The following is a 13,722-nucleotide window of genomic DNA, read 5'->3' as shown; positions in this document are numbered from 1 at the left end:
AAAAAAACCCCAACCCAAACAGACTCCTTGTTTACCTGTTCACCTCTCAGGCTTCTTCTACAGGCACTGAAAGAAAAAAAGGAAAAAAAAAAAAGTTCAAATTCAAGCCAAAAGGTTTGCTAAGGCTGACCTCTGTGGTTCACACACGGCTGCATCCATGAGTATACCTACCCATAGGTCATCTTTATTTCATTTGCTTCTTTCATGGTCTTAAGAAAAAGTATCAGTAAGAAAACAGAAGCACCAAAGGCTCCGGAGCTACACCAGCACGAATAAATGTCACACCAGCATGCCAAAGCAGGCACGTTTGCAATTTAATGTGCTTGGATCAGAGCATTAGCTCAACAAGAGAGAAACACCTAATCCTGCTCCAAGCCCGAGGCTCCAGAGAAGACATTTGGCAAGACCAGGACAGGGAGGCCAGTAACCATGACAACCGCTCATTTCTCAGTATCAGAGAACAAAAATGACTCCTGAAGACACAAGCCCCATAACCTCTGCCCCCATCTCCCCTGTCCCAGGAGGGCTCTCACCTACTCATGCCATGCACAGAACTACACCCAGGAAGGTAACACAGGCTCCCCCTCAATTCAGAGACCCCCCCAATAACCATACCTCCTCTCAGCACACTCCTAAGGAAGCTGCTGAATTTCATACCTCTGGGTCAGTCTTCCCAGTCTCACAATTAATGTGGACAGATGCTGGGCAGTCACCTCTGAGCATCTGGCTTCCAAAAGCTGAAAAAAACAAATAGGAAAGTCTTAGGAAAACCTAACAACATGGGTGCTAAGAAACAGACACAGCTTAAGGACACCCACCATTTCGTGGCAGAGCTCCATCCATCCAGAAGAGCAGAAACCATTCCAAAAGGTGCAGCGTGGTTCTCGTTGTTATTCACCGTACACATCAGGTAAGCAGCTTTCATCTCCACTGGGCAATCCCATCACTGATTTTTATGATCTGTGCACAGCGCGTCAAATTGGGAATAAAATTAAAACTATTCAGATCTCAGCACTAACATGAATAAAGCAACAGCAGCCTCACCCACCCCAGCCCACCTCCCAGGCACCTTAAACAGCTCCGACAAGTAAATTTTCCTCCTTACCTTTCACTGCCTTCACCTTTTAATCATGCTGTCCTCTCAGCATGTTCATCCAGATACAGAACAGAGAGCTGCTCCAGTAAATCCTTAAATTCTTCAAGACATCCATTCATTGGTGTTATCTGTCCCCTGTTTCAGAGAGAGGAAAGAGCTTCTGCATCCCTGGCCACCTGAGGAAGGGCTCTTAGAGCTGGTCAAGCTGGAAATGGAAACCAAGGAGCAGGGGGAAACCCTGCATTACTTCTGCGAGTTTTTAAAATCCTGACCTCAATACAGGCTTTTTCTAGACAACCTTTGCTTTCCCAAAGTGAGGGTTTTTCTCAAAAGCTAAAACACATCCACCCTTGTCTCCTCTCCCAGCACCATTCTCTAGCTCTCCACTCCCCAGAATGTGATTAAAGAGAAATACAGTCATTACGTGGCTTTACATAAAAACACAGTCATTACACAGCTTTATCCCCCCCACCCCAATCCAAACAGCATTTGTACTCCAGCATTATGCTGTACTACTTACCTTTCACCTTGGTTTTCCTGCATGTTGCCAACCACAGGATCCTGAAAGCAGCACAGCTTGGTCTGCTGGATCTGACAGAGAAAAATTCCAGCCTGGGGCTCCAGCATTCCTCTCCTGCAAAACAATATTCCCAGTTAGAGCTCCTCTCCTTTTTCTTCAAACTCCCAGTTCTCCAGGAAGGGCTGCAGAACGTCAGCAAGCCAAAGCCAAGGCCAGCTAGCCGCCCTCCTCCTCCGAGCAGCATTTAAGCCCAGCCAGCTGCTCATATTTAGCCTAACTGCAGATTTGGGACAAGCTACACCTGGCCCCAAACCAATCCTGGCCTAAAAGGAACCCACCTTGTCCCCACCGCAGACACACACAGACCAGTGTCCACTCCATTTAACGACCTTCCTCCCTGCCCAATAAAACTGCCCCTTGGGGTCACTCCCAGGGGACCAGTTTGCCAGCCAAACTGGGAGTCACGCTTCTCATGTTTGGCTCCTGGCTCTGTGCAAGTCACACCATTTTTTTGTGCTAAACCTTCAATGGCAGGGTTAGATGTCTGCTCCGTGGGGACCTTTGGGTGGCCCTGGACCAGGACACGCTCCCAGGATGATGCAGGGCAGCTCCTTGGCTGCTGGCGAGCTCCTGCTTTCCCACGCAGCTCTGTCTCAGAGGACAGCGGTCATCTAATTCAGATGGGAAGGCTGGCCAACAAGAAAACAGCCCGAGAGCCTATATTTTACTAGCTTCATCATCTCTGAGCACCTGCTTTTCTGGCGTGTGTTCCTTGCACAGCACTGCGTGCAATCCCCATAGCCCCGAGAGAAACTCCGTGCCATAAAGAGCGCCAGGACTGTTTCAGATGTCAGCGTCTGCAGCTGCTGTGTTGATTTTGAGGGAACAAATGTGCCTAGTGAAGCAGAGAGGTTAACATAACCCTGTCACTGCTCAGCGCTACAAAAAGCATTAAGGTTCAAGGAGTGAGTACAGGGATCTGCTGTGAGCACACAAAAACCTTATTTGGCAATGTGCTGATTTAAACGCACAAAAGAATACGAATGGAAACAAAATGCACAGAATTTCAAAACTGACATCAAATGAGCTCTGCAGAATGAGCTTTTAATTAAACCATCTTAAAGGCCCTCTTTCTCAGAAAAAAAAAGGATATGGGCTCAAAGCTGTCCTCTTCTTCCACTCCAACAACAGCCATCAGGGCAGCATTTTGGAAAAAAAGAGGCAAAAGCAGTCAGCTTGGTCTGCTTTAACCCTGGCACGGGGGTCCTGTAGGGACTTTCTATCTGGACAGCAGATGTGCACGTGGAGGTTGCGAAATGAGGAGGGAGAGGGAGAAGATATGGCTGGGACAGGAAAGGGGTCCCAGGCAATTAGGCAATTATGGTCTGCCACTCAGTGTTGTATTTTGAGATCATGGCTGCAAATTTCTCTTTCTTTACTTCTGACCCAGCTTTGCCAGGTGATTTGCAACAGGGAAGAAGGTGTTATGTGAACACAGGGTCTTAATATTGCCCTAGAGCCCTTTAGTTGTTGGGGGGGAAAAAAATGCAGAAAATAAATTTTTAAAGGATCCCCCAAACAAACAAACAAAAGAAACGATCAGGAAAAGACTCAGCTGGACTAAATAAGGAAATGAATTCCCCTAATTACCACAAGATGCTCCCCAAGTCTGACAGTATCTCTCGGAGCAGATGTGTTCAAATAATATTTCCTCAGCCTCCAGCCTGCGTGGGCAGATTCCAGCACCAGCCACTAATGTTAAAAAGTACCTAATGAGCATCAACATTGAGAAATTGGCTTTTGGTGTCGGCATTTTCCCCATCCTCCAGGCCAAGCTGCAAACACTTTGTTGGTATTATTCACATCAGAAAGTGCTTCATTTTAAAAAAAACAAACCACTACAATCTGGATCCATGAAAGCAATTGCTAGAAAGGAAGGACTGGAGTCCTTTAAGTTCTTCTTTAGACTGAGTTAAGTGCAAAGGGGCAGGTCTGAGGTTTTTCTATCAGTGACAGCAAACCCTGCCTGCCTCGCTCAGAAGCCCCTGCAGATGTTATGTAGGGATGAAGAATTACACACACTCACACAGACATCCCAAGCAGGTTTCCGTCGCTAATTTCCCATGTGATTAGCTGTACTGGAAATGCTGCACAGCCATGGAGGTTCTTGGAGTGATGTCTTTGCCGATCATCAGGCCAGTTTGCAGCTGCAGAAATGCAGCAGATAAAATGACGCCAAGTTTTTTCTCCGCGGTGCTTCCCTTGCTGCCTGCGAAGGGACTGTCCAAAGGTCTCAGAGATTTTGCAGCAGACCCAGGAAGAAATGATCTGAATTCAGCCGTCCGTTGCCTCCCCTCTGCCACTGGTGTTCTGTAGCTGCTCTACAAGTGTTTAAGTGGAGATCATTAGAACAACTTGCAAAGAACAGCTTCCCAAGAGTCTTTTTTACAGTCCCCCTTCCCCTCTCCCCGTTCCCGTGTTCAGAGCAAGTAATCCACATGTACGCTCAGAAAGCAACTGCTTTAATTAGACAATGGTTGCTTTAAACTGAAAAAAATGCACTGAAACGAGGGGAAAATTCTGCTTTCGCCTGCGGTAGCCACCTGACCTCTTATCAGAGCAATGCTGCGCGTGGCCCTCCGTGATGGGATAGCTTCTTGGAAGAGCTGGAAATGAAGAAATGCTCCTTGAAACCTTGCCAGTTAACCCTTCAAAGGGTGAAGGACGGGTCCCTACAGCACCACACTGACGGCAGGTATCTTCCCTGCTTGTTTTGAGCTCAGTTTCAGAACCCGAGATCTTGTCCTCCTCAGGGCCCCCCTCTCTCCCCCCACTCTCCATCCTCGTTTCTGAACGAGCTCCAAGGTTGATTTCCTGCGTGTTTGAATAGGACCAGCTTGACACAGCCTGCCTTGGGATGAAATCACCAACTTGGCTTGCCTTCTGTCTGAAAAACAAATCCTTCTGCAGGGCTTTCATCTAGAAAAAGGACAAGGATTCTGAAACACAGGCAGCCCTCTGCCAAGTTCCTGTGAACTGCTGCCTGAGTAAAGCTTGTGTTTGCTGTGTATTTAGCTCAGCTTTAATAAAGGTTACCTAGCTGAGATTTTACGCTAAAAATAATCAATGAACCTCCTCCTGATTGCTCCCCTAGTAGCTCAAGATAAGGACAGTGAGATATCCAGTGCCTACAGGGACGAGCTGTTTTCAAGGAGGAGCAGGAAACCGTGCACGGGGAAATCTCGCACACCGTGTGAGCAAAGGCCAGCGAAAGCTTGCAGAAACGAAAACTAAGGCACCAGCCTTCTTCCAGGACCCAATTTTCCAAGGTATTTAGGTCACGATGCGAGTAACATCTTCTGGGGTATCTGGGCTTCGGTTTTCCTATTACTCTGCAGAAAATGGTGATGATGATGCTAACTTAGGGGGGGCTGAGAGCTCTGCACGCAGGGTAAGCAGGGCTTAGTGGTATGACACGCTCTGGGGGCGTGCTGCGTGCGGTGGCTCCTGCACGGGTTTTGGGACAGGGTTGCTTCTATGACAGTCCTCAAATTTGCCAAGCAATTGATGAGCTGTTCCAGCGAGGGAAGTGCAATCGGAGCTGTGGGTTCAGGGATGAGAGTTTGTTACACGAGGGTTCCTGTACTCCAGGAGTTTTGCAGTGAAGCTCATTAGCCCAACCGCCCTCAGCTTCAGCTGAATCACAAAACAAGGCGCTACAACCGTACTGTGAAGGGGTTTGCTGGGCACGTGCAAGCAGCTACAGGCAAGGCTAGGTTATGTATCTACTTTGCAGGAGCTTGCACTGATTCTTGCTAACACTCCTCCTTGTTGGAGAGCTGGGGTCTGAAAGCCACCATATGGTTATCATTGGTACCGGAGAAGCGTGTGGCCAGGACATGTGTAACTCACATTTTCCTCTGGACCACACTCAGACTGCACTTGTTTATTGTGGGGGAGGGACTGGAAAAATCATTGACTCACCGTCAGGAACAAAACATTTAAAATCTTGAATTGAAAACTACTCTTTTTTTTTTTTTTTTTTTTTTAACAAAGCTTTTCTGCTGGTGCAGAGGAAAAGGAACAAGTATTGAGCGGGAAAGTCTGGGGGCTGCACAGTGGTTTCCCTCCGTGGATAGAAGTGGGAGGGATAAAGTGAAGGGGCAGCTCTGTCTGGCACTGCTGTAGCTGATGTCAGGTTTCTACTCCAGCCTTGCTCTAGTCTGTACCTGGTTGAAGCCATACAGAAAAATAAAGAGCAACACTACATCTGTTCACCCAGTCATGTCAGTTTCAGGTATTATTGCACTTGGAAATGTCTCCATCAGAAATTAAATTTAGATGGGAACGTATCTCAAACTACTCACTCGTCAGCTAGGATATAACGGTGCGGACAGACCAAACCGGCACTCTGCAAATGGCCCGTACTACGTTAAAATGCCATGTGCTGGGAGAGGACGGCATTAATGTGGAACTCAGTGCATTTCAGGTACATTACACAGACCTGCCAAACATTTACTGGCAGCTTTGTGCATGTCCTTTTGCAGCACATTGCTGCGAATGCAGTGATATGCATTTTGCATATTAACAGATCAAAGTTTGCAATGCATGTGTAGTTCTAACAGTGCTGTATTATAAGTAAGTTTGTAGAAAAATCAAAGACATAAATCGGATGTGGACAAAAAGGCCTCAAATTTGGGCAACGCTACCCTCTGCCCTGTTCCACCGCTGAACTCAACAGCTGCACTTGTGTCTGGCTCAGCGAGGCTGGCTGAAATGCATCCATCTACTCACAAAGCTCCTGCGCATCGAAGGAGGCTCTGCTGGGTCTCAGATCTGAGCCAAGCTTAAGCCTGGATTCTGTTGCATCCAGCTCCATTTGCCACGACGGATTCTGCCAAGCTCGCCTGAGCACGGGAAAGGCTTCCAGTTCGAATTCTCAGCTCTCCTCTCTTGCCTCTTTCCATTCTTCTTCTCTCGTTCTGCTGCCGGAAAGCACACGAACAATGGAGATCAGCCAGAGCTCAAAGGCCTTTCAAGTGTTTTCTAAAAAAGCACGAAACCTCTGCCTCTATTCCTTGCTGGCATCACACGAAGCCAATTCTCCCCCCCAGCCCCACACACTCTCCCGGACATCTAAGAACAGTGAGTGCCTCACATAACTGACGGGGGTTCCTGTCCTCAAATCTAACAAACAATAAGATGACTGAACATCTGGAAGGAACAGATGCTTCTCATATCCCCAAATGGCGCGTCTCAGTGTGTACTTTATGCCACCCAGGGCTGTCTACCCACGAAGAAAGGGAAGATGGGCTCCTGGGCAGAGCGGTGCCCATCAGCCCGGTTTTGGTTCACCGATATGTTGATGTGCAAAGAACAGATTGAACAGCACCGTTCACCTGATGAGCCCAAAAAACACCGCCAGGATACGGAGGCATTCGCAGCACATGTGGGTGGGATAGATCCAGGAATAACCGGGTGTAAGCTGTTGGCTGAAGATTGTGCAGAGAGGCATGTGCCAAACCAGCCAGCCTAGGACCTGCTCTTCAGAAAAATCTCATTTCTCAGCTCACAGAAGGGTGCACAGAAGTGACTTGCTGGTTCTGCCTGTGGAGTCTCCAAGCAGAAAGACACATTTGTAGGTAAATAACAGGGACTAAACCCACCACCAGCAACAACAGAGATGGCAACAAAAGTTGCAGCTGAAACCACTACCGGAGCAGGAACGTCTCATCTCCTGCTGCAGACCAAGAGCAGACAAGACCAAAATACACTTGTCCTTTATTCACAACATCTGAGCACCTTGTCAGGTATCACATTTTCTCTGCCTCGCACCCAAGGAAGCAAGAGCCACACGCTCCATTTTCCAGAGAGTGAGGGGCAGCACAGACCTGCTGAGGCTGCCAAGCCAAGGTTTCATTCAAAGGACACTTTGAAGATTGATCCTGTGCTATTTTCACAGCCCAGCCCTTTGTGGTCTCACCTTTGGAGATGGATCTACCTGCCAGGTAAGAAAGGGGAAAACTGCGTTGAGAAATCCCACCTCCCGGCAACAGGAAAGGGAGATGAGAACATTGCAAGTGCTGCAGCTCTAGTCTGTGCTCAGCTAAGCCCAGCCCCAGAACTCCAAACCCGTGCAAGTTTATAGTTTGAATCCACAAGGTATTAATCTAGTTCAATTGCTTCCAACACAGCCACTAAGCTGGCAAGCAGCAGTGCTGGGAGTTACAGAGGAATAATCCCAGCCTGAGCTTCTTGTGGCATCTTAAATTGCCTGTGTCGTCAGTCACCAGAAACCTGAGATGAAATTCTTTCCTTTGCAGTTAATTATTTCCAAGCCTTTGCAGCCTGAGCGCTACCGGTGAAAGGTGCTGAACCGACAGCCCCAGAGAAATAGGCTTTGCATTTGTCCAGAGGCGGGCAGAAGTGAGCCAGGAGCGAGGACTTCAACCTGCTCCGCCAACAAAGCTTGTGCTTGAGCTGGACTACGCATCTTTCCTACCAGTCCAGGCTAAGCAGCTCTGCTTGCGTGCCCGTGGAAAGCCACAGCCTCAGACTTACGTGGACTATTTGCATGGCCAAACCCACCGGGAATTTTCGCCTGTACATCTGCAAGCCCTCTAAGGGTGAAGCAGCCTCCTCCAGACCCACTGCTGACGTTTATCGTGGCCAGGTGCAAATCTTTTTGCACTGGCCTAGCGCCACGAGACCAGCATGTTTTTAAGAATTTCACCCTCCTACCAGACAGTGTTTTTCAATATTTTGCATTAAATCTTCTGCTGTATTTGATTAGCCCGCAGCAGCTGTTTTCCACTCTCACAACAAATCATAAATCTATAAGCTTATGTGTGAGAGACTGTCTGTGCCTAAGAATGCGTGTGTCTGAGAAATCGCGTGGCTGCGCAGCCACGTATGAGCCGATACCTCAGTACAGGCTGGAGTGAGACAGAGCAAACCAATAAACCTTCCTCTATAATAAAGCTTGAATCTATGTTGGAGGCCATACGCTTACCCAGGGTGGTTTATATACATTTGTGTATGCGTGCGTGTAAGGATTCCCACTTGGATATGCACCCAAATTTGTGTAATTCCCTAAATGAGTGTTTTACACTGAGAACATGAGAATCATCGTTAATAAACGCTTGATCGCACCAGCGTGAACTCATGTGGCTGCACCTGCTTCTGCGAAGGAAGGAAAGTTTTAGCACAAGCATGTCCGACACACAAGCATGGGAATATCAGAGCACAGGTAAGGAAGCGTTACGAAGCCCTGATGCGCCCACCCCCGTGCACTAAAGCCCGAGTCCGTGTGCAGTCAGGTTTGTGATTGTGTGTACTCACTCAAGAACTGCTTGTTGTGAAGCCAAGATCTCCTGTCCCACGGCCAATTCAGATAAGGAGAGCAAACGGCTGAAAGAGAAGGGAGGGGAAACTGCTACATACATTAAAAAAAAAAAAAAAAAAAAAGAAAAAGGCGTTATTCAAAGACTATAAAAGGCAAAAGTTTGGATGAAGGAGAAAAGAGAGGGTTGCCAAGTCGTTACAACAAAAAAAAAGTGGGAGCAAGCTGCTGCCAGGTCTTGGCACGTGTGGTTTTACTTGTATAAATCAGTCACTCTAGACCTATGGTAGTTCTTGCTGACAAGCTGTCAAGCTCCTTGGCTGGGGGAATAGGGCATGTGCTTTACATGCACTTACAGAATAGTAAACTGTTATTAAAAGTGGGAAAAATCCCCAGTCTGATTTACTTGCGGTTTTGCCTTCTCGGCTGTATTATCACAGAACAAATTCACTCGTGTGCAGAGCAGTCTGGATGCACGGAAAACTACCGGCTAACCTCCCTGTGGGAGCTCTTGACCTCTTAAGGGGGATAGGCAGAAAGAAAACATCTCCAAGAAAAGAGAACATTAAATGAAGAGAGGCTAAAGCCACAGAAACACTGTGCAGATTTCCAACGGCCCTAAGCACCGAGGGATGTCGTTCATCTGTGCAACAGACACCTGCAAATGTCTCAGCCTGGCTCAGGAGATGAGGAAAGTACCTGGAGGCAGGCTTAGATCAGCTCAGTCCTGAGCTGCCCGGGGGTGCGGCGGAGGGAGGAGGAAGGCTGCTGTTTTCGATGACGAGGGGAGCGGGGAGATGTGCGCTGTGTCTGATGGCTGCTGGGACCACTGGCAAGAAGGGGCCTTAGACGGCAAAAGATAGGAAGGATGGATGTGCAGCTTAGGAGAGGAAAGAAAAATTAAAGCAGAAAAGCCAAAAAAGGATTTAGAGATGTTATATGAAGAGAATAAATAGATAATTGTCTGAGGAAAACCTGGCCAGACTAGTTTTCTCTGCATTGACTTTGCAGTTAAGCACAGCCTGATCGCTGCCTTCCCACGTTACAGGGCATTCATCCTGGTTTATCACTCGGCGAGCTGCACAAGTGCACGCACGGATATCCATACCGGCACGCAGCAGTCTGGATGATCTGCCCGTGCTGCCCCACCAGTGCATCCCATCCGCACTCATCCCAACTCCCAGCCTATTCAAACTCACAGGAATAAAAAGTGAAACCCTACCAAGATACCAAATTTTACAGTGCCGTTTGTAGCAACACTTCCAAAACCAGGCTTGGCCAGAACACAGAGTTGGATCATGCCGATCCAAGACCCACAAAATGCATGGAGCATCCTAACTGGAAGATACTGAGTTTTTCTGGATGTTTTCTGCTGTATTCCTCAGTTTATGGGGTGTAACGCCATGCCTCTGCTGTAACCTGTTCTGATCAGTCCCCAGGGCTCGCTTGTCCTCAACAGCACACTTACGCCACTCTCTCGATGAGTTTAACTGTTTATTTCTTGTAGTCACGTTCAGAGGAAAATGCTTGTAGAACAAAAACAGAACTATTTTAAAAAAATAACTGTCTGCTAACAACACAAAAACTAACAACTGCTGTAGCCTAAATCTCAGCCCAGATTGAGAGCTTATTTAGGCACACAAGCAGACAAAATTCCAATAATAATCCTACCCCTAACTCACAGGGCGTGCAAGATCTTCAAGACACGGACTGTGGATACAATGGAAAAAAAAAAAAAAAAAGAAAGAAAATGAGATGTTTGTGTGGATTTGCAAAGCAAGGCTGTAGCCAAATCAAGCCCTCGGGGTTTCCAAATGACAGCTCCTGGCCCCAGCTGATGGACTCGCTGCCTTGCTAGGAAGACTTCAACACATGACAGCGCAGAGGATGCTTGGACACGGCCTGTGCTGCCGAGATCTCAGGGTGGATCGTGTGGAGAAGGTCAGACTTGTGCAAGACTTGCATGTTAAAGTAGGTCGCTGATCCAACCCATCCATTTAGGGTTATATGCCTTCCTGATGACTTCAGCATCTAACTGTCTTGACAACACCAGCAAGGAAGCGCTGCTGCCAAAACATTAATGGATCTAGGGCAAAACTCAGCCCCGAGCAGGAAGCCGGTGTAACACCTTAACTACCTTCAAAACAACGCTTAACCAGGATCTGAAGTTCATATAAGCAAACCGAATCGTCAGCAAGCATGTTCGCAACAACAGTTACGTCCCTGGGTGGTCCCTGCAGTTACACAGAGGTCCGCATCCAATGCTTTCAACATTTCTACACGTTACTGAGGGTGATCACGCCCGTCTTTCACAGATGGAGACAGTGAGGCACGGAAAGTGCCCATATGGCAAACGCTGGGACAGACCCTTGCCCAAACAGAAGACTCTCACTGGACACCAGCTCTTATTTTTTGCACAATAATAGCATACACCCAAGCCCAACAGAATCAAAAAATCAAGTACAAACACCTCTAGTTGTTAAGTACGTGGTTATCTCAGGTAGTTTACTTTGGTCTTCTTTAAAAGGTGTGGCTGTGAACAAGCCATGGGGCATGGGGGATTAAAGGAAGGGGGAGTAAGAGGTTAATTGGATTCCAGTTGGAGAGGGATTTAGGTTGGCTGAGTTTGTTCAGTCAGCAGCGCATAGTGGAACATGTCACTTGTAATTGAGCTAATGAAACACCTCTGGAGATAAAAAAACACCAGCTAAATTCAGACCTGGCTTAGAGACTTGACGTTCATCCACTACAAGGTTATGCAGAGATGTCACGGCTTTGTTTAAGGACAATGTGCAGGAAAGGCAACAGCAGAACTGGTTTTACTTTGCAAAATCTGTTTTTTCTCATTCAAGGCTGCTGGACCTAGGAGTAATTAAGCAGATTGTTTTGTTACGGACAATCTTCCAGGAGAGGAACCTAAACTCTACCAATATGCTAACGCAATTGACTAAGTCCAGCCTCTCTGCTGCTCTAATGATATTATCTTTGTTTTCTATAAATAGAATAGGGGGGGCAAGCATTTTGCTCCATGCTTACGGCAATGGAACTACACACAGTTGAAAGCGGGCTGCAAATACCTGCCCTTCTCAATGCACTTTTACAGTGGGCTGCCATCTTCTAGCACAGTTCCTTCAGGTTTTCACACGGGGAATTAAGGGTTTGTTTTCTAGCCTTCAAAGCCATGACAAAACCCCCTCTGCCCCAAAGCCAAACTACCAAACATGACGTGAATAAGGGAGTGCTGGCTTCCCGAGCCTGCCAAAAGGCTAAGCCAGAGTCCTGCAGGGAACTGCATCCTCTTTGTGAAAAATGTTAATGATCTGAAATTACCTCATCTTCCAAGTCAGGAAGAAAACCTTAAATAGCAAGGTATGTCATGGAAAAAAAAATCGGAGACATTTTCAGGAGGAAACTTAAAAATCACAGAGGCATTTTGTGGAAAAAAAAAAAAAAAAGAAGTCTGTCTTTTCAAAATGAACCACCAACTCAGAACGAAAGTTACTTTCTAAATTAAACAGTTGCAGTGAAAATTAGTTTCCAGTTTTGCGGGTTTTATATTCCTGCTTTGGGAATAATTACAATACTCCAGTAATTTTCTTTCCAAGGCACTTTTAGAAAAGCAAAACTACATTTCTTCATCCCCCCTGTCTCTCTTCAGGAGTTTAAGAATAAAGTTAGCTTTAATGAGAAAAGAGGATGTACTTGATCGCCCTGATAAAAAAACACAGTAATGAATTTTATGCACTTATATGAGGAGATGGAGTGTAGACTTACGCCTATAGCCCCCGCGTACATTGAGGTGGCAAGGAGATCCAGGAGGCTGGTTTTTATCTCTGGGTAAGAGTGACGTTCAGCAGCAATTACCTCTTTCTCTTTCATTCCTCGTGCTGTGGTTTGATTCCTGCTTTTCTGGTTTTAGGAAAGAAGACACATAAGTAGCTGCCTGGTCTACTAGCAGATACCTAGAAAATGGAATGTCTCAGGTTAATTAAGGGATCAAAATAGACAAGGTGCTGAAGGAGAGGAAAATGTGCCTTGGTATGTCAAGCAAGATGCATTCTGTGCTGTTAGGTTCTTTGTCTCTCCCGACACCCAGCTCAGAGCCTCTGTGTTGGACAGCAAACAAAAGAAAGGCTTTTTCAGAGCACAGGTCCTGCAAACCCACTCTGGGCTGGGAATTCAAGCTGCAGGCTTTCTGGCATCATCACTAGCAATAAAGAGAAAAACAGATCGTGCCCAGTTACAGCTCTGCAGCTGATTCAGTGAATTTGCACAAATGGCAACTGCTGGGGAAAAGGCACCGTTGCCACCAGAGTTCAGCGAACAGTCCAGCTGCCAGTTCTGGAAAGAAAGGAAGCCAGTTCCCTCCCCCAAAGCTGCACTGCTCCCACAGCACTGAGACAAAGAGGGGCAAAACCAGTAGCAAAAAAACTACTTAGGGCATCACAGACAGCGAAAAGGATCATCTCCATGGAACAGCTTTATTCTACCGAGGGCTCTGCAGCCACTCTTTTGATGAGAGCCATACTTCCAAGGCAATCTGTCCTGGATTATAAACCATATAATCCTGGAGGAGCCAAGAGCTTGCTATTTCACATCAAGTGCTATTAATTGTTCTGGTTATCACGTTGTGCAGTTTGACCTAACCTACTGATTTCTCCCCACTCCTGCTGCAAAACATCCATCACTTTTTAAAGGGTGACATAAAGCTCCAGGGAAAGGTTCTGGTTTGTGTTAGCTTGATTGCTATGGACTTTAATAAAG

The sequence above is a fragment of the Pterocles gutturalis genome, unplaced genomic scaffold (assembly GCF_000699245.1).
Source record: "Pterocles gutturalis isolate BGI_N339 unplaced genomic scaffold, ASM69924v1 scaffold31660, whole genome shotgun sequence".
Lineage (NCBI taxonomy): Eukaryota > Metazoa > Chordata > Aves > Pterocliformes > Pteroclidae > Pterocles > Pterocles gutturalis.
The sequence above is the reverse complement of the archived record's forward strand: the minus strand, read 5'-3'. Positions refer to the sequence as shown.